This window comes from Vigna unguiculata, chromosome 6, assembly GCF_037176805.1.
Source record: "Vigna unguiculata cultivar grain cowpea cultivar isolate G323 ecotype 2 chromosome 6, ASM3717680v1, whole genome shotgun sequence".
NCBI lineage: Eukaryota > Viridiplantae > Streptophyta > Magnoliopsida > Fabales > Fabaceae > Vigna > Vigna unguiculata.
The window spans coordinates 41,465,758-41,488,719 of NC_140797.1; the positions used below are offsets into that span (position 1 = coordinate 41,465,758).

Below are 22,962 nucleotides of genomic sequence, written 5' to 3' on the forward strand. Positions count from 1 at the left end.
CTTCCAGTAATACGTGAAGGACTAGTGTTTCGTTCTTTTCTTTTTCATTTAATTGAGCAATCGTTTGAACATATATAAAAATATATTTTTTTTTTTTGCAACTAACAAAGAACCCTATGTTATCTTCTTTGGAATAGTATTTTATCATATTACATAATAAATGTTAAACTATTGCGTTTGCTTCTCGATCCGCACACAAGTGGAGAATTATTATTTGTAATATTCGTATTATCCAAGTAACTTATTCTTTAGGAAAGTTCATTTAATATAAAATCATATTCAAAATTTTCGCAGAGGATAAATGGAGAGGTTTGAATAAGTCTCCATTGCCTGCAGCGGTGAGCTCTACGAAGACATGATGGGTAAAATTCCCATAACGCCAAGATGTCAATATCTATGCATAACTTAGTCTTGTTTTTATTAATATATTATCAAACAATAATACTCATTTATTAGCGCAATTGACTAAGGAAAAATAAATATCCAAAAGATTTTAGCAATACAGTGAACTTGTAATTGTTGGTATATAATTACATATATATTCAACATTGATGCACTACTTCTCTTGTCACCATTTGAATTTGAATCATTTAATTCCTCATCTCCGTCTAAAAACTGATCATTTCCACTTTATTCATCATCATTGATATGAAAATTGATCAACAATTGTAATTTTCATTGACTCAGGGCATTTGTACTAACATAAATGTTTCATCTTTCGGAGTGACACATGGTTCCAAAAATTAATTCTAAAACTTTTGTTCTAAAAATCATGTTTCAAAATTTCTGAAAACAAGGTTCCAAAATTATTGCACAGGTAATCCATGAGCTTTTTTATGAAAGGTAAAATGGCTATTATAAAATTAAGGAGGTGAAGCTAGAAATTATGGGGTGCAGGAATAAAAAGGCTGTTTTGCTTTATTTGGGGAGCATTGCAGAGCCTCTGGGTGAAGTTGAATTATTGTAGTGGGCCTTTGTTGTATGATATGGGCCTTTTGTTTATTAATTAGGAATGTGGTAAATTAAATTTAGGTATAGTGAGATCCGTAAGACATAAATGTGAGGTAGGGAGAATTTTTGAGTAGATTCCTAAAAAATGCAGAAATATAAAAAAAGATGAATGAGAGAAAGGTGAGTGAATAAGGCATATGCGAGGAAGATCCTTTACTCCACTTTGCCTATGACCTACAAAACCCACTAACATCTTTACCTCACTTCACCTTTTTGCTACCATTCTTCTCTTCCACTTCAACATGAATCCCAAGTTTCCATGGCATCAACGGAACAAAAGGAACAAGGATGTTCTTCATGTTCATTAGTTCTTCTAAGCCTTCACCTTCAAGGGCAACCAACGATCCTTTGGCAATGTTTTCTGTTTTTTTTCTCTTATGTTGTTTATTGCTCTGTACATGTTTCTCAGTAACATGTTTTCACTGCTAATGCTCAAAACTTCTTCCTCTTAAACTCTGCCGTTGCTGTCTAGTCCTTTTACTTTTATAATTGCTTGTTTAGTCTGACTATGCAAAAGTTCTAACTTCATGGATTCCTGGCTAAATACTTTACGGATTAAGTAATTAGTGTTCACTGAGAAATTGTTTTAGTTTAAACCATTCATTATTTTAATCCTAATTTTTCTAAGTATTTTGAATTTTAAATCAATTATCATAAATGGACTGCATAACCCGCACTTACTTTTTAAGTGCGAAGAACTAATCCTATGAATTATGATAAAACTCAACACAATATCACATAATTTAATAATTCAGAGAAAGAAAGGATTTAATCTTCACGTGCTACAAAGCTCTTCCTTCAGCGGAGAGGAAAATTAAATTAACCAATAATTAACAATTTTAATTTATCACAAAAGCTACACAGTTATCCATTACAATCAAAATTTATGATGATAATGATGACGTCAATTTGATTATAAATATTGCAATTCAATGCAGTCGACTAATTAATAAATGTATTTGTATTTATATTAAATGTAAAAACTTTTATTATTTTACTCAAACTAGGATGATAAAATATTCGAACGGTGAATATTTTGCTTTTAAAATACATAGATAATTATTGATTTTAAAATTTTAAAATATATTAGAAATATCTTTAAAATATTAAAGTAATATATTTTTAATACTTAATCTAGGACGGTACAAAAAATTCAACGGAGAAGAAACTCGGGAGTATTTAACTAATTTTTCAACTATGGTATGAGTTTTCTTACTCGCATATTAAAGAACGAATATCATTGTACACGCGCATGTATGGGTTATTCACACAAATTATGTTAATATTTTATATTAAAATAACTATCATTTTTAATTAAAAATTTATATCAATAAAATATTTTGAATGAACTCACTTTCTCTTTTAAGGTTTTCAAAATTAAAAGAAGAATATTAAATTTTTAAAAAGGAAAATATTACTATTTTTTATTTTTGTTTTAATTGATGTAGTTCACTTGTTTGTTTTTTTATTATGTTTTAAATAGAAAAAATTAGTCAGGTTTATGTTATTTAAATTAAATGAGCTAATTTATATTTTATTATATGTTGATTAAAATGATTCTTGTGGTTCTTTTAATACTCATACATGTATGTGAATATCAACAATTTTTTTTTTAATTTTTAAGTGTCAAAGAAAATATGATTATAAATAGAAAAATTATATTTTAATAAAATTTTAATAATGTTCACGTGGCGGCATCTCTGGATAAAAGAAAAGTTTTGTGTAACTTAAAAAAAATAAAAATTTAATATGAATTGAAAAAAAGAGTTTGTCAAATAAAAAAAATTGTCAAATTATCATTATTCAATTATAAGGATGTGTTTTATACAAACAATTCATAAGAGCATCTATGTCTCACACAAGTCACTTAACTTAAGTAATAATAGATGGAAAATTGGAGAGTAATAAAAAAATGTATTAAAATGTAAAACATACAATAGAATAAGAAAATAAAATAAATTTCAAATTAAAAATTAGTTTAAATAGTTTGTAACATATAAGCTAAAACTTTTTTAAAATAAGTTTTTTTTAAAGTATCTTACTAAACCTTTTTGTATTGATGAAGTCCGAATAAGCTAGTTAAATAAGTATTTAATTATTTTATTACTCTTATCAAAGACATTATAAGTTTGATAACATGGTACAAATTTTACTAAGATATTTTATAGATTTTTTTGTATTAAGGGATTATTTATACAATAAAATTTAATTTAAAATGTAAAAAATTATAAAAGTAAGATTTTTAAAGAGAAATGAAGGCCCATTTTTATTAGTGTACGTGTCAAACATATTTTCTTGATCCCCCGAACTGTTTATAAATTTAAAATTACAAACAACTATCAGTAATTTAATTCGGAATTAATTCTTTTTTTATAAACAATTTATAATCAATACTTTTTTATAAATAAACGATATCATTTAAACTTTGATTAACACATATTTCTTAATCTAATATACTAATTAATTAAATATTAGTTAACTACGTTAGTTGTATTCATTTTTTTCATTTTAATTCTATTGTTTTTAACCTCCTTAATTGTATTCATTTTTGCTTTTAAAGAACTATCCTTACATTTAATTATATTGTATTTAATTGCCTTAATTGTATCGGTTTTTGCTTTTAAGTTATTATTTTTACGCTAACGGACTTTTTTTAAATAATAATATAATTCTTATTATATTTATCTAAATAAATATAAAAATTATTTATTTAACCATTAAAAATAATATAAATTATTAAGTTTTTTAAAATTTAAAATTTAAAATTTATTTAACAAAAATATTTAGTAAAATAACATTTTTATAATTAAAAAAATACTTATAATAATAACACCACAATCAATAATAATCTAGAACTATATATAAAGACGATTCTCTCTTTTGTCCACATTTTATAATTCCAATTTTACTCTTTATAATATAATTATTTGTTAAATTTTTAAAAATTATCACATGTTTTCTATAAAACAATCTATCTTCTTTTCTTTTTTTATTTTATTCACCAACAATTATTTTCTCATAGTTTCTCCATTTATTTTACATTATTTTTAATAATTATAAATTTATTTTGTATACTAACTTAATAACATTACAATATTATCACATACTAATATAATATTATGTAGATTTAAAAAATGAGTACACACATGCGTGCGATAGTGCCAATATATCACATAGTATTAATGTCAATGTTAATTCTAATGCTAATATTAACAATAATAATCTATAACTATATATAAATATATACATCGACAATAAAACAAATAAAAATGCAAGTAATTGAAATAAGATCTTGTAGTAAATAAAAATTAAATATGTGTCTAACTATTATAATAATAATAATAATAATAATAATAATAATAATACCACTATAATAATAATATCCTATAGTGATAAAAATAGTAATAACAATAATACAACAATTACGTGTATAAAGTTATATGCATTTTTTGTGTTCTCTTTTCTTTTTATAATTTTATCCTCTTAATTATTATTTTTAAATTTAAGTAATTATTCAAAATAAAAAATTATTTTTTAGTTTTATTATTTTACTAATTTTAGTAAATACTTTTTTGAATTTAAATAATTATTCAAATGTAAAGACAAATCAATAACAAAACAAATAAAAAAGTAATTGAAACATGATGATATGTAGTAAGTACAGTAGACATTCACTTAAGTTCGAACTCATTTAAGTCGGCATCCCGCATAAATCCACATTTGAAAAGGGAAAATTTTCACATTAATAATTTTGTGACTTTATTTAAAAAAAATCACATTAAATCATTTGACGACTATTTTTGATTTATTCACTTGATTGACCATTTTGTAAAATTAGATGAAGGGTAAAGAACTCACCCTTAACTTGATTTAATTGATGATAAATAATAGAAATATTTCAACTTATTACTCATGCTGACACCAAGGTTGATAACACTTTCTAATTATTTGAAGGTAACATTGCCTTAGTCAATTTCAACTTTGTGTAGACCAATTACTTATATTTTATATTCTATTACATTTTGTTGTATATAATGAGAGTATATAAATAAAATAAAATAATAAGTTCTTCCTATAATATATCTCTTATATCTCTTATATCTTTCATATTTTCACAATCTCTAAAAACTTCAAACACCCATAATATTTCATATTGTACTTATGTGACCTGTAATATTTCATATTATAATATGACTCTTCAAATTTCATACGTCCGCATCCCAATTAAGTCCACATCAAACTCTCAAGATCAAAATGCGAACTTAAGTAAATGTTTACTGTGAAAGTAAAATATGTATCTAACCATAATAATAATAATAATAATAATAATACAACTACAATAATATTCTGTAATGATAATAATAATAATAATAATAATAATAATAATACAACTACATATATAGAGAAACACAACATTGGTCTCCTCTTACAATTTTATCCTCTTGATTATTATTTTTTAAATTTAAATAATTATTCACAATAAAAAAATATTTTTCAGTTTTCTTATTTTACTAATTTCAGTACATAAAAATTAAAAAAATTAGTCATGTGTAAAGATAAATCAACAAAAAAAAAGACAAGTAATTGAAATATGATCTCCTAGTAAATAAAATTAAAATATGTGTCTAAATATAATAATAATAATAATAATAATAATAATAATAATAATAATAATAATAATAATAATAATAATAATAATACAACGACTACATATATAAAGATATACACAACTTTGGTATCCTCTTTTGTTTTTACATCCTCGTTTGTTTTTACAATTTCATCCTCTTAATTATTATATTTTAAATTTAAATAATTATTCATAATGAAAAATATAATTTTTCACTTTTATCATTTTACTAAGTTTAGTAACTATTTTCTTTTTTATTTCAAGTAATTACCGATATATATATATATATATATATATATATATATATATATATATATATATATATATATATATATATATATATATATATATATATATATATATATAAAAGATAAATCAACAACAAAACTAATAAAAAGTACAAATAATTAAAATATGCTATCGAATTAAATAGAAGTGAAATGCGTGTTTAACTACTATAATAATAATAATAACAACACTATAATGATATAATAATATTAATTATAAATACAATAAATTATTAATAATGTTAATAATATTAGTAATAATAATAATACTAATAATATAATAATAGTAATACTGCTAATAATTTTATTAATACTAATAAAAATTATTAAAATATTATCTCATAATAAATAAAAATAAAATGAAGTTACGAAAATAAAATTAAATAATAATAAAAATAATTAAAACGTTACAATAATAATAATTGTAGTTGTTAATAATTATTATTATTATTATAATTGATAATAATAATAAGGCTTAAATACCTTTTTGGTACTCATTTTCGTAGTATTTGTTGCGGATGGTCCTCATTTGAACAGAATGTTTAAAATGGTCATCATGTTTACCGAATGTTTAAAATAGTCCTCATTTTTGCAATTTGTGTTTTATTTGATCCTTGTCTGTAATGCCGTTTAAATCATTAACGAAGCATTGTACAAGTGGCACGGTTTGTATTAGAGTGTGTTGCCTAATTAACGTTAATTTCTCAATTTAGGGGAAATTTCTTCATCTTCGTCTTTCTTGAGCTCGGATTTGCATAGGAAGCAGCTAATACTGCAACTGCAATCCAATGATGAAATGGCAAGTATTAGCTGCTTCCTCTGCAAATCCGAGCTCAAGAAAGATGAAGATGAAGAAATTTCCCTAATTGCAAAATTTTCCCTAAATTAAAAAAATTAACGTTAATTAGCCATATGTATAGTACACGTAACACACTCTAATAATGCTCCGTTAATGAATTGAACACGGCGTTACAGAAAAGGACCAAATAAAACGAATTGCGAAAATGAGGACCATTTTAAACATTGGATAAAAATGTGGACCATTTTAAACATTCGATCAAAATGTGGACCATTTTAAACGTTATGTCAAAATGAGGACCATCCGCAAGAAACACTACGAAAATGAGGATTAAAAAGGTATTTAAGCCTAATAATAATAATAATGACAGTGAATAGTAATAGTTATTATTATAATCAACTATTATTATAATAATAATCTATAACAATATATAAAAGGGATTCCTCTTTTGGTATCTACTTTTCATTTTCCAATTTTACCCTTAATTATTATTTTAAAAATTAATTATTTTATAATTATTTTTTTAACCATTTTTTAAATCTTTTTTATTTTGACCGTTATTTTAAAAACCTTTTTTAAACAGTTATTTTATTTAAGAATTATTTTAATATTTATTATATATTTTTTAAAAATAAATATTATTGTTCTTATAAAAATTAAAATGCGGATACACAAACGCTATCGTCTGTGTTCGCTAATAATAATAATAATAATAATAATAATAATAATAATAATAATAATAATAATATATTGCTATCGCCCGTGTGTTCGCTAATAATAATAATAATAATAATGATAATAATATATTAAAAGTAGTTATAATAATAATAAATTCATAAAAATAATTATAGTTGATAATAATAATAATAATTATTATTATAATTATAATTAGTAATACAATAAAAAAATTATAATTAATAATAATTATAGTTAATAATAATGATAATAATAATTATTATTATAGTTAATAATAATTGATAATGATGTAATTATAGTTTATAATAATAGAAGTTGATAATAACAGTAATCGTTATAGTTACAATAATTATATAGTTCTTAATAATTATAATTATAATAATTATAGTGGTTAATAGTATAATATTTTTGAAACGATAATTTTATAAATTAAATATGATAGTAGAAATATTTTACAAGTGGCATTTTTGTAAATTAATAAAGTTGATAGGCAAAATGATAGAAAAACTAATAGAATAGACATGTATCAATCGAATTAGATGAGCAATTTTGATATTTCAAGTTTTTTTAAAATATGTTTGTATGAAAAATCCTTTTAGAAACATAAAATAAAATCTTATATTATATATTTTTCATAATCAGTTTTTTATCATAACTTATTTACGGTGAATTTCATTTTTTGATAATAACGTTTCAGTTATAATTCAATTAATAAGTTCAAAAATTTTAACTATTGATGTACATTTTTATATTCACAAATTAGTTTTTTCTTTAAATATGTTTGATATTTTGTATAGTTATAATTACATTAAATTAATGTATTTATTTTATTACATTAATAACAATAATATATATATATATATATATATATATATATATATATATTATGTTACTTTTTCAAAATTATTCCTTAAGCATGTCATTGATAATATGAAAAACATGTTGATTATTTTGTAAGAAAATAATAAAAATTATTAAAGGAAAAGAAAAAAAAGAAAAGAAAAACCGTTCAACAATCTTTGTTTAAAGGAAAGTATAAAACTATAATTTTTCTTTTATTACCTTTGTTAACTTCCTTAAGCATTTTCCTTATTTATAAATTTATATATCTTTGACCTTGTAGGGAAATTGACCAGAATATTTATTATTTTTTTAATTGTATGACATGTGATACAGAATATTTATAATAATATGTCTCATATTATTATAATAGTTGAAAAAATTATTTGACACACTTTTATAGTTATTTGAAAGAGATAATTTTCAGTTCTTGTACTATATAAATTAAACTCTCCGTCGTCACGAAATCACAAACCCTAACAATGGCGAAAACTTGTTTGGTTTATCTGAGTGCTGCTTTTCTTCTCCTAACGCTATCCACTTCGTTGGCAGCACCATCGTCAAACCCCTCACTCTATGACAATTTCCTTCGCTGCCTCACACAACAAACAAAATCCTCAACTTCACTCTCCAACATAGTCTTCGCCCAAAACAACCCAGCCTTCCCCACCGTCCTCCAAAACTACATCCGAAACGCACGTTTCAACAACTCCCAAACACTAAAGCCGTTACTCATCGTCACTCCCCTCCAAGAATCGCACGTCCAGGGCGCTGTAATATGCGCCAAAGCCGCAAACGTTCAACTCAAAATCAGGAGTGGAGGCCATGATTACGAGGGTATCTCCTATATCTCCGACAAACCCTTTATCATTCTCGACATGTTCAATCTTCGTGCAATTAAGGTGGACATAGCAAACCAGGTCGCTGTGGTCCAAGTTGGCGCCACGTTGGGAGAACTTTATTATGGGATCTGGAAGAATAGTAAAGTCCATGGCTTCCCTGCGGGGGTGTGTCCCACAGTTGGTGTCGGCGGCACTGTCAGTGGAGGAGGGTACGGTAACATGTTGAGAAAATATGGCTTATCTGTCGACAATATTATTGACGCTCAAATTGTGGATGTCAAAGGGAATCTTCTGAACAGAAAATCCATGGGGGAGGATCTGTTTTGGGCGATTAGAGGGGGTGGAGGAGCGAGTTTTGGTGTGGTGGTGTCGTATACGGCTAAGCTAGTTCCTGTGCCGGAAACTGTTACCGTTTTCCGCGTTGCGAAGACTTTGGAAACGAATGTGACTTCCACAGACCTTGTGGTGCAGTGGCAGCAGGTGGCTCCAACCACTGATGACCGGCTTTTCATGAGGCTCTTATTGCAGCCAGTGAGTTCCGATGTGGTGAAGGGAGCAAAGACGGTTAGAGCGACGGTTGTGGCTTTGTTCCTGGGAGGCGCGGAGGAGGTTGTGTCGATTTTGGGGAAGGAGTTTCCGCTTCTTGAACTGAAGAAGGAGGATTGTATGGAGGTGAGATGGATTGATTCTGTTCTGTGGTGGGACGATGATGAGAGTTTGAAAAACGGTGAGAAACCTGAAGCCCTACTGAATCGGGATGTGAACTCTGCTAGTTTTCTGAAAAGAAAATCTGACTATGTTGAGAAAGCGATTTCAAGAGAGGGGTTGGTGTCGATATTCAAGAAGATGATTGAGTTGGGAAAGGTGGGGCTTGTCTTCAACCCTTACGGAGGGAAAATGGGTGAGATTCCGTCTGATGCGACACCGTTTCCCAACCGTAAAGGGAACCTGTTCAAGATTCAGTATTCTGTGAGCTGGAAGGATCCTTCGGCCGGTGCGGCTGAGAATTTCACGAAACAGGCTAAGATGCTTTACAGTTACATGACCCCTTTTGTGTCTACGAATCCCCGAAGGGCTTATCTGAATTATAGAGACCTTGATATTGGAGTGAACCACTTTGGTAAGAATAGCTTTGAAGAAGGAGAGGTTTATGGGAGGAAGTTCTTCAATCAAAATTTTGATAGGCTGGTGAACATTAAGACCAAAGTGGATCCTGAAAACTTTTTCGGGAATGAACAGAGTATTCCGGTACATTCAACCAAACCATAGAAATCACAATCTGAAGAATATTGCTTTACTTAGGGCATCTCTTCAGAATGTCATATATGTATTTTTTTTTTTTTTTTTTTATAGACAACAGAACAGAAGCTTATGATATTTTGTTCAAAATAAAGACAAGAGGTGTTGTGTTTATTACACACATATTTTGTTCGCTGTATTATGTCATTTTTGTATTTTCAGCTATAAAGAATTGCTTTTCTTCAAGTCTTAAATCTCTCATTTCTTTTTTTTTTTGGAAAAAATCCGCAATGTATCTCGTTCTTCTATATTTTCTTATTCATCTTTTAACTTAAATTTAACATATTTTACTCTAAAATAATAAATATATGGTGTATAATTTTAATTAAATAAACAGTTTAAACATTTCATCAGATTTTAATTACATTATAATAATTATAAAATTCAATTCTGACATGTAAACGAATGTTATATTCATTTTCTTTCATGTAAAGTTTATCGACGAATTTGGATTTGCTGAGTTTTTTTGTGTTATTTTTGTGTTATGTCTTCATAATACACTGATTATCAATAGAAGACCGCACAAAAAAAAACATTAGAAAATTTGGACTCTTTTATCGACTTTCTTTATCTCATAAAATCATATTCTTATATATGTTTAAGAAAAATAATTAAGGTATCAAATAAATATTTTGATTATGATAACTAAGGAAAAGAGATACTTAGTGCATTTATATTTTAAAAAAGATAGAAATTAAGGTGGGTTGAAATCCATAAGTCAATTGAGTCAATCATAGTTGAATTTGGATAAATAAATTAAAAAATTTCTTATTAACTTAAAAGAAAAATCACTTTTTAATAAATTTTTGTTGACAAACTTTTTATAATGCACACCTGACCGCATCTTAGTAAATGAAAGAAAGATGTGATGTTACTTGAATAAAGAAGGAAACAATTTAATATGTTGAAAAACAAATTTTGTCAAATTTTATAAAAAAATAAAAGTTTATCAAAGAATTATAGTCTATAAAAAGATGTGATGATCCCATAATTAAAAAAATAAAATTAAATATGAGTGGCAAGTTTATTAAATATTAGGATCATGATATTTTTGTTATTACGGCTACTCCATATCCGAGTGTGAAGTTCGAAATGTTTGACATGTTATTCAAAGATTGACCTATTATTATAAAGAGGAAAAATTAATGTTTATCTTAAAAGAAAAATGTATAAATTATTTGAAGAATATGTTAAAATAAATTTAGAATCATCAAATATAGTATTTTGAATTATCAAATTTATATCAATTAATATATATATATATATATATTATAGCACATATGTTCTTGTCAGTATATATATATTAATATGATAATATTTTCGTCATGTTTACTTCGATAATTTAAAAATTAAGTATGTTGATGAAAAAAACTAAAAAATTTTATTTTTCTTTAAATTATGTGAATCGACCCATTTAATTCATCTATACATATAATCCATCAATTCATAGTATCTTTTAAAAAGATTACTAGTTTTCAAATAAAAAAAAGAAAACTATAGATTACATTTTCTTTAAATTAAATGCAACTTACTCATATTGGATTGATTAAGATTTAATTTTTGAAAACTCACTAGTAATTAAGTCAGAATAGTAATTAAGTAAGAATAGATTAGCCTGCTAAATAACCAATGAACCACGTCAGACTACACTAATAACTCGTTTTGAAAATCCAATAAATAGTGGACAATTTGTAGTATGCTGACAAAGAATGTAAACAATTTTAGAAATATAAAAGTAATTTTTTGCATTGACAATTACAAAAACAATGTTTTTGTAGATATGAAATGTTAACTGTGATTGTATTTGATATTATAAAAAAAATTATCAATTATATAAATTTCTTGCAATTATGGTAGCTCTTTCTTATTATCTCAATTTTATAACAATTTTTTTATAAACTTGTACGATAATAACAATAATAAATTTTATATAATTTTAAATAGTAATATGTCAATAGTAAAAATATAACATAATTTAGATAATTTTCATTTATCTCAACTCTCATAGTTAATGGTGAGTTTCTTTGCAAGTTGAAAATTTTAAACTTTTTTTGCCATTAGGTAATTGTTATCCAATAAACATTTTTTTTGTCTGTCTTGTTTTTTGATATTCATATTTTTATATATGTATATTACACAAAAGGAATTTTGAACCTATTGTGTTATGGGATTTTTCTCAATTCTCAAATTTAATATCCTCGGTTTGAGGAGGTATATTGAATTTTAATTGAAATTTAAATTTGTCGTTCCTAACTACCTTGATGTGACATTATACATTCATAATTTATTTTAACCGATATTTAAATCTATTTGCATCACTTATGATCCGTCTATTTCAATATTCACAAATATTATCATAACGAAAAGGTATATTAAAATTCCAACACATTAATTAGAGATGAAATAATTTTATGATATATAAGTGCAAAACAACCTTATCTTGCTAGATCAAAACTTCAAAACTATAATATAAAATTCATATATTCATGTATGTATATAAAATAAAAGTAATTTTAAACGTATTGTTATATGTTATTGGATTTTATCTCAAACTGAATGTTCTCAATGTGAAAAAGGTATATTGAATTTTAATCAAAATTTGGATCATGTCGGACTACCTTCATAATTTATAATTTATTTTAATCAAAATTTGAATGTAAATTGATTTAAAAATATAGAAAAATGAAAAAATAGAAAATGAGAAAAATCACCTAAAAATGACAAAATTCCAGTCTGTTATAAAATTCAGTTTTTAAAAAATTATTTTCCTTATAAATATTATCATTAGGGTATGAGAAATTCCACACATAATTAAAACTAACATCAATGATATATAAGTGCAAACAAACTTTTTCTTACTAAGTCAAAACTTAATACTTAATGAGTGTAATATGTTAAAATTTTCAAAAACTATAAAATAATTTTATTTGTATTTAACTTATATATTAAGGTGAAGCTCCTTATTTTTATTGAATAATTGATAAGTGAGAGAAAATAAATCTAGAAAAGATCAGCATTATTGATGACTAGCGTAACACAGGCGCTATCGCGTCTGTGTGTATGTATTTTTTAAATATGCGTGATATTATATTAGTAGGTGATAATATTATAATGTTATTAAGTTAATATATATATATTAAAATTATATTTATTAAAAATAAAGTGAAATATATCAGAACAAATAAAAAAATAACTATTAATAAATAAAGAAGAAGAGAAGAAGTAGAGACAAGCGTTTCGTGACGGCCGTGACAAAAATTTAATAAATTGTTATATTTAAAGGATAAAATTGATATTTTGAAAAGTGAACACAAAAAGAGGAATCTCCTTTATATATTGCCATAGATGATTGATCTTGCTTACATAGGAACTTTGCACCGCAGGTTCTAAGTCCGAACTTTTTTAAGATTCCATATGCGGAGAAGGATAAAAGTCAAGCAAAGGTGAAGAAATGGTCAATTATATAGTTTACTTTTTATGGCTTACGAGGTTCCCTGCAAAGTTTCTACAAAACGTTACATAATTAGTTAAGGTTCAGATAAGCATAGTAAAATCTTTGTTCTAACTGTGAGGCTGATAGAGAGCTCATACATTTCCACCAATTCTCCTTCTATTTTTATTATTTTCTATCTTCTATTATTCTGTGTTTCTATACATACCTGGTTTGTGTAGGCATATGTCCATGACAATAAAGACAACAATGACAATGACAGTGGGAAATTGTTTTGGTAGTTATGTTCTTCTTCTAACTGTCATCACTTTGTCGGTGATAGAAGCAGCAGATCCTGCAGTTCACGACACTTTCCTCAAATGCCTCACAGAGAACACAAAAACCGCTTCAGGGGAACTCTCCAAGATAGTCTTCGCCCAAAACAACCCCTCCTTCACCACCGTCCTCCAAAAGTTCGCTCGAAACAAGCGTTTCGTGACGGCCATGACGCCAAAGCCAGTACTCATCTTCACTCCCCTCGAAGAATCACACGTGCAGGGCGCCGTAATCTGCGCCAAAACCGCCAAACTTGAAATAAGAATCCGAAGCGGTGGCCATGATTACGCGGGTATTTCCTACGTCTCCAAGCAAACCTTCATGGTCCTCGACATGTCCAAGCTTAACGCGATCACCATCGACGTTAAAAATGAGGTTGCAGTGGTCCAACCCGGAGCCACCACGGGAGAACTTTATTATAGGATCTGGGAGAAGAGTAAAGTTCATGGCTTCTCCTCGGCGGTGTGTCCCACTGTTGGGCTCGGTGGGCATATCAGCGGAGGAGGGTACGGTAACATGTTGAGAAGTTTTGGTTTAACAGTGGACAATGTGATTGACGCGAAAATTGTTGATGTGAAAGGAAATCTTCTTGATAAAAAAGGCATGGGAGAAGATCTGTTCTGGGCGATTAGAGGAGGCGGAGGAGCGAGTTTTGGAGTGGTAGTGTCGTTTACCATTAAGCTTCTTCCTGTGCCTGAAAAGGTTACAATTTTTCGCAGTGAGAGGAGTTGGGATAGTAAGACCGCTGACTTTGTGTTGGGGTGGCAGAAGGTTGCATCAGTGACCGACAAGAGACTTTTCATGAGGTTAATGTTGCTGCCAGAACAGAAAACCTTAAAAGCGACGATTGTGGCTTTGTTTCTGGGAGGGGCTGATGAGGTTGTGTCGCTTTTGGGGAAGGAGTTTCCCCTTCTGGAGTTGAAGAAGGAGAATTGCAGTGAGGTGAGTTGGATAGAATCTGTTATGTGGTGGAACGATCCCAAGAGTTTAGAAAATGGTGACAAACCTGAGACCCTATTGGATCGGAAACCGAACACCGGTATTTTCCTGAAAAGAAAATCTGATTATGTTGAGAAGGGTATTTCAAAAGAGGGTTGGGAAACGATATTCAAGAGCGTAGTTGAGTTAGGGGAAACGGGGATTCATTTCAACCCTTACGGAGGGAAAATGGACGAGATTGCTCCTGATGCGACGCCGTTTCCTCACCGTAAGGGGAACATGTTCAAGCTTCAGTACAATGTGAACTGGGTTGATCCTTCGATTGACGCTGATAAGAATTACACGAAACAGGCTAAGAAGCTGTTCAATGTGATGACACCCTATGTTTCAAAGAATCCCAGACGAGCCTTCTTCTGCTACAGGGACATTAATACAGGAGTGAACACCTTTGGTCAAAATAGTTACAAGGAAGGAGAGGTTTATGGGACCAAGTACTTCGGTTCTAATTTTGAGAGGCTCGTTAAGGTTAAGACTGCGGTTGATCCTCAAAACTTCTTCAGGAATGAACAGAGCATCCCTGTGCTTAATGCCAATGTATCCATGCACTCCTTGTATATATCTTATCACGTATAAAGTTTTTATTTATTTTTCATTTTTTTGTACTTAATATCCCACTTTCTTTTTTGTATTTTATTAAATCTCAATACAGAATGTGAAAATTCATTTTCATTTTCACATATATTAATTGTAAACGATTGTAACTAATTCGACCAATTATTTTACTACATATATATGCACTAACATCTAAATTAATGATACACTTTAACTTTCTCATACCAAATTTTGTTATTTTAAATTCTTAACGAAATTCTTTATTAATAGCAATTCTTGTGAAACCATCTATCAACATAAAACATTTTCTATTCCACATCAACTCGATTACTGCTACCAACAAACATCTGGAAAACTATAAGGTGAATGCATATTTCATCCATCTGGTTCTTCGCATCATAATTTAGGGATACTCTGTTCATTTCTGAAATAGTTTTCGGGGTCAATCTCAGTTTTAATCTTTACCAATCTATAGAAGTTGTTATGGAAATACTTAATACCATAAACCTCTCCTTCGCGGTAACTATTGTTATCATGATGATTGATACCGATGTCAAGGTCCCTGTAGTTCAGAAAAGCTCTCCTTGGATTTTTGGACACAAAGGGGGTCATATAACTGTGTAACCTTCTAATCTGTGTTGTGAAGTTCTTGTCTGAAGCGTATCCCGGTTCATTCCAATTAACAGAATATTCAATTTTGAACAGATTTCCTGCACGGTGAGGAAATGCTGTAGCATCTGCTGAAATCTCATTCATTCTTCCACCATATGGGTTGAAAACTATACTTGTTTCTCCCAATTCAATCATCCTTTTCCATACCCATTCTAACTCATCTTTGGAAATTGGAGTCGTCACATAATCAGATTTTCTTCTGAGGAACTTTGCTGAGTTGAGCTTTCTGTTAAGTAGAGCATTTGGGTGGGTGCCATTTCGAAAACTAGCCCACCAAAGTGCAGACTCAATCCAACTCATTTCGATGCAATTCTCTCTGTTTAGACCCAAACTTGAAAATTCCTTGTCCAAAAGCGACACAAGCTCATCTGCTCCTCCTAGAAACAAAGTCACAACCTGAGCTCTAATAGTTCTGTGCCTCCCTCCAACGTTGGAATTCACAGGCTGCAACTCCAGTCTCATGAAAAGCCTTTCGTCCGTGTGTGGTGCAACCTGTTGCCACTGGACAACAAGATCAGTGGCATTTTGGTCCAAAGTTTTCTCAACTCGAAAAACAGTAACAACTTCTGGCACAGGAACCAATTTAATAGTGTATGATAATATGACTCCAAAACTTGCTCCTCCACCTCCTCTAATGGCCCAGAATAGTTCTTCCCCCATAGACTCCTTGTTGAGAATCCTACCTTTGACATCAACAATCTGAGCATCGATGATGTGATCGATAGATAACCCATATTTTCTCATCATGTTGCCATACCCTCCTCCACTAAAATGACCACCAACACCAACCGTGGGACAAACACCTGCAGGAAAGCCATGAACATCACTCTCCTCCCATATCCTATAATAAACTTCTCCAAGCGTGGCACCGGCTTGGACCACAGCAACACCTTTTTCCACATCCACTGTGATGTTGCGGAAGTTGAACATGTCAAGCATGATGAAAGGTTCGTCGGAGATGTATGAGAGACCCTCAAAGTCATGGCCACCGCTTCTTGTCTTGAGTTGAATATCGATGCTTTTGGCACAAATCACTGCTGTTTGGACATGGTATTCTTGCAATGGTGTGACAATGATTAAGGGTTTTGGTGTAGAGCTGGTGTTCAACCGGGCGTTACGAATGTATGCACGGAGAAGGGAAGTATATGATGCGTTGGTTTGAGCAAACACTATACCAGAGATGTTGGTAGAGTGAATATTGTTTCTTAGACAATCAACAAAAGCTCCATATACTGAGTCTGTCAGGGAAGCACACGAGGCGTGTGAAAGCAAAAGAACAATAACAAAAGGAAGCATGGAAGCCATGGAAATAGCCAAAGGACTTGGCTTTTCCATGGTGGTGTTTCATACGTTTCTGAAGTGTAGGTGAAATGAAATAGTACAGGCTAAGTATGGCTGTATCGAAAGGGACACAAAGTTAGGATTTGGAAGGCATTAGAACAAGTTATTAAATGTTTGAATAGTTTTTCTGGCATCACTGTTTCATAATTTTTGACGATGAAATTTGGTGACCATACATTTCTGGAGGGACACTAGCGAGTGATGAAGATTCTTCTTTAAGCTTTGCCGTTTTGTTCAGCCGGCGCATACAGAACAAGCTGGTTAAAATATTCCTTAGCTGAAGTTTAACAACAACTAAAAAACACAGGGAACCTGAACGTTTATATACTGCAATCTAATACATTTTATTGGGAGCTATTGAAGTCGTTTTCTCGTATATATATATATATAACAATTTCATGCACCAAGTACACAGAACTGTCGGAATTGCTGCCAAATTCTACAAGAATATATAATAGAATGCCGAAGGAAAATATTTGAAATAGCTAGAAAATGTCCAAGTTATATTGTTGCTTACACCACTTAATAAACCTCTGCCAAATGTGCAATGTACAACAAGTTCTTGTTTATGTTATATTCTATTCATTTTACAAAATCTTTAAAAAGCAAGATTTTATTATTAATTAAGAAATGATTTGGACTTAATCAGAATAATTAGTCAGTAACACTCAATCACTTATATAGGATGTTATATTTGATTCAGGGAGAATGACATTTTCCTTTTTTAAAATAAATGAACTAAAAATAAGTAAAGAAGGCAATAGGAATTAGGCAAGGAGGCGAGATATGAAAGATTGATAATCCTCAACCAGGAAACTTTATATACATCTGAGGAATTTATTAGATATTGAAGAAAAGATAGTGTAAGGAAAAAAAGATTGTAAAAATTGTGGTTAAAATCTAAGAAAGTTGAAAGATTATAGGAAGAAGAGCGGTGGGGCATTAGAATCTAACAATGAGACTATGATTCCCTTATTCTCCGGAGGGACGTACTGGAATACTCTGCTCATTCCTGAAAAAGTTATCAGGATCAACCTTGGTCTTGATATTCACCAGCCTATCAAAATTCTTGCCGAAGAACTTGGTCCCGTAAGACTTCCCTTCTTCAAAGCTATTCTGACCAAAGTTGTTGATCCCGATATCAAAGTCTCTATAATTCAAATAAGCACCTCTGGGATTACTAGACACATAAGGGGTCATCACACTGTGCAGCTGCTTAGCAGCACCAGTGAATTCCTGAGCCGCAGTAGGCGAAGGATCGTCCCAGCTCACAGAATACTGAATCTTGAAGAGGGTCCCCTTACGCCGAGGAAAAGGCGTTGCATCTGGAGAAATCTCATCCATTTTCCCTCCATAAGGGTTGAAAACAAGCCCTATGCTCTTCAACTCAATCATCGTCTTGAATATCGTCTCCAACCCTTCTTTTGAAATTGCTTTCTCCACATAATCGGATTTTCTTTTCATAAAACTCGAAGCGTTCAGATTCCGATTCAGTAGGATCTCAGGCTTGTCACCGTTTTCCAAACTCTTACCATTGTTCCACCACAGAACAGATTGAATCCAACTCACCTCACTGCAATTCTCCTTCGTCAATCCAAGAAGCGGGAATTCCTTCCCCATAAGAGACACAACCTCATCAGCCCCTCCCAGAAACAAGGCCACGATCGAGGCTTGGCCAGTCAGCTTTCCCTTCTGAACCTCTGAATTCGCTAGCTGCAATAACACCCTCATGAAAAGCCTGTTGTCAGTGGTCGGCGCCACCTTCTGCCACTGCACCAGAAGGTCAGCGGCACTCACTTTCGTTTCCAGAGTCTTCTCAACGCGGAAAACGGTAACCTTTTCAGGCACGGGAACTAGCTTTATCGTAAACGACACTATAACACAAAAACTCCCTCCTCCACCTCCTCTGATTGCCCAGAAGAGATCCTCCCCCATGCCTTTTTTATCCAGAAGATTTCCTTTCGCATCAACAATTTTCGCGTCAACCAAATTGTCAATGGTTAAACCGTATTTTCTCACCATGCTACCATATCCTGCTCCGCTTATATGTCCGCCGGCACCAACTGTGGGACACACCCCCGCGGGGAAGCCATGAACTTTACTCTTCTCCCAGATCCTGTAATAAACCTCTCCCAACGTGGCACCGGCTTGGACCACTGCAACCTCATTTTTTACGTCCACGGTGACTTCTCTAAGGTTGAACATGTCGAGGAGGATAAAGGATTCCTTGGAGGCATAGGAGACACCCTCGTAATCATGGCCACCGCTTCGCGTTCTGATATGAACATTGGCGGTTTTGGCGCAGAGTACAGCGCCCTGAATGTGCGATTCTTTGAGAGGAGTGACTATGAGTACCGGCTTCGACGTCAGTGGGGTCCTGTAACGCTTGTTCCGGGCTAAGTTATAGAGGACGGTGGCGAAAGAGGGGTTGTTTTGGGCGAAGACTATCTTCGTGAGTTCCGCTGAAGCGATTTTTGTGTTCTCTGCGAAGCATTTAAGGAAAGTGTCGTGGATTGCAGAATCTGCGGCTTCTGCCACCGACAAAGTGAGGACAACTAGAAGAAGAACGGCAAAAGAAAGATAACCCAAACAAGGTTTCGCCATTGTCATTGTTATGTTTTTAGTATCATGAATACAGAGCAATGCAAACCCATATATCTATAGAAACACAGAGCAATAGAAAATAGAAAGCAACAAAAATAGAAAGAGAATTGGTGGAAATTATAATGTTGCTATTAGCCTCACAACTAGAACCAAAGCTTTTACATGCTTCTCTAATCCTTAACTGATTCTGTACCTCTGTGTTAAAAGACAAATAATAGAAACTATACAAAGGGAACACATAGCATCTTATCTAAACTATAATTAACCATCTCTTCACCTTTCCTTTACCTGAACCTGGCAGTGCAAAGGTATAAGCTACATTATCACCAATAATGCTGATCCTTTTTTAGATTTATGTTATCTCACTACAACATTTTAGGAAGATCTTTCATTATGCATTGTAATATTATATTGTTACTTTGTTAAACACTCATTCATTGTTTTAAAAAATATTCTGTAACCTTAGTTTTTTTTTTAAGAAAATACATAAAGTTATTTAATTATAAAATAACGTAATAAATTATGTGTTTATAATTGTATATACGAGAGAGAAATGATATTAAAATTTTTATTACTTTTTACTTTTATCCTTTAATTAGTTAGTGTAAATGATTGATTAATGTATTATTATTTTTTTTTTTAAAAAATAATGATTCACAAACAAATAAAAAAAGTTATCAAATGAAAATTATAGTATAATTTTTCATATATGAAATATAACAATGATTACATTTCAGTTGCATAATAATAAAAAAAGGCAAAATGATATTATTTTTATATTTTACGAATTTTATAAAAATTATGGCCAATGGTTTTTAAAGTATAAAATATATTTAATAGTTTTATTGTATTTATCTTTCCAGAGAAAATCACTAGTATTTAAAATTTAAATTCCATTACATTCAATAAAGTTAATAATTTAATATAAAATATGTTAAATTTGAATTATAAGTGTCCAATTTGTTGGTGTCTAAGTAGAAACGACACCAAAAACTATAGCTGATACTAAACTTAAAAAACAAATATGAACATGGTAAATTATATATAATTACTTATTTTATAAAATAGTAAATAATTTTAATGAAATAACTACCTAAAAATAATCTAAATAAGTTTTATTAGATTGATTATTTTAATTATTTATTTTATAAATACTAAATATATTACTTAAAGAAATATACACATAAAAGTTATCTAGATGCTTTAATATTTCACATTTTTTTGTTAAATCAATTACAATTAATAATAAGTACTATAAATATTGCCAAAATATCAAAGATTTACAAATAAAAAAAATAAAATAAGTCGGAATAATATTTTTAACATTTATAACATATTTAAGCAAATACATATATTGATTTTAAATTGGTGGACTAACTAACTTGATTATAATAACATTTGTTATTTTACTATTTTTATAATTTTATATAATCTTTCAACGTAAGTACATAAATAGTTTCAAACATATATTAAAAAAATATTATCTTACAAAATGAAGTTGAACTTAAAATATTCTAAATAAAAATATTATACACATAAAATAAGTAATTCAAAATCAAGATTAGAATAAATTGAAGTTGAGGTTAAAACTTTTTAGACAAAAGTATACGTAAATATAGACAACTTAGACAGTATATATTAAAAAATATTGGCATAAGGAATCAGAAAGCAACAAATAAAACGTTGACATATCATAAAACTTAATCCACATATCAAATCAAAATAATATTATGTAGATGTTAAAAAACTTTTCAACTTGCACTTAAAATTGTAAAACACATTAAATACTAACTTAATCATATTCATAAACCTTAAATAAACTCAAAACAAAATGAAAAAGTAACATGCAAAAAAAAAATCAGCTTAAAATAGGGGTGGACATGAAGTTTTAAAGATCAAATATAAATCTAAATAACTAGATTAGGTTTTGAATCTAGATCTATTTTTACTACAAAATTAATTTAATTTTTTTAAAATATAGATTCAAATATTTGGATAAAGTTTAAAATCTATAATCTATTTTTTTATAAAAGTAATTTAAATTAAATTGTGTCATCCGTCCAACCCAATTTGTCTCGATTCTTGGTTCGAGTCGGTCCATCTTAACCCTCAATCTAGACCAGATTGTCTCATTCTTCAACCCGTATCAGTTCGTCCCCACTTGTAGCCCAACTCATCTCGATCTCATGCCTATGTCAGCTACTTTCGACCTTATCTTTGACCCATACCAACATTTCAAACTTCAATCAATGTTGACTCGTTTTAACTTTCTTCATGGGTTAACCTATCTTGACAATGGGGGTTGGCCCATATCAACCCTTGACTTAGGTTAGTTACTCTCGATTTCATCTTGAGCATATCTGTCTCGACATTAGGGACAAATCGGATTATCGCGACATTTGTCTCGAACCAACACGTCCTGACTTTAAGCTTTGTCTCGACCTTAAGTCAAGGTTGGTTTGTCCCAACCTTTGGTCTTGTTAGTTTTTGACAAAATTGTACCCACTTATCACTCTCATATGTTTTCTTTTTGCTTTTGAATAAAAAACGAAGTTAGACACAAACTCATTATTTTTATTCTTATTTGTCATTTGTTCTCTTCTTTTATTGAAAAAAGAAAGGTAACC

At 29.7% G+C, this 22,962-nt stretch overlaps 4 pseudogenes; 2 read left to right on the forward strand and 2 right to left on the reverse strand.

Annotated features, from left to right (window-relative positions):
* The first annotated feature begins 8,715 nt into the window (after positions 1-8,715).
* Positions 8,716-10,532, forward strand: LOC114186616 (berberine bridge enzyme-like 21 pseudogene; annotated as a pseudogene).
* A 3,536-nt stretch (positions 10,533-14,068) lies between these two features.
* LOC114189122 (berberine bridge enzyme-like 21 pseudogene) lies at positions 14,069-15,893 on the forward strand (annotated as a pseudogene).
* A 221-nt stretch (positions 15,894-16,114) lies between these two features.
* LOC114188565 (berberine bridge enzyme-like 21 pseudogene) lies at positions 16,115-17,725 on the reverse strand (annotated as a pseudogene).
* A 791-nt stretch (positions 17,726-18,516) lies between these two features.
* LOC114189005 (berberine bridge enzyme-like 21 pseudogene) lies at positions 18,517-20,378 on the reverse strand (annotated as a pseudogene).
* Between the last annotated feature and the right edge of the window lie 2,584 nt (positions 20,379-22,962).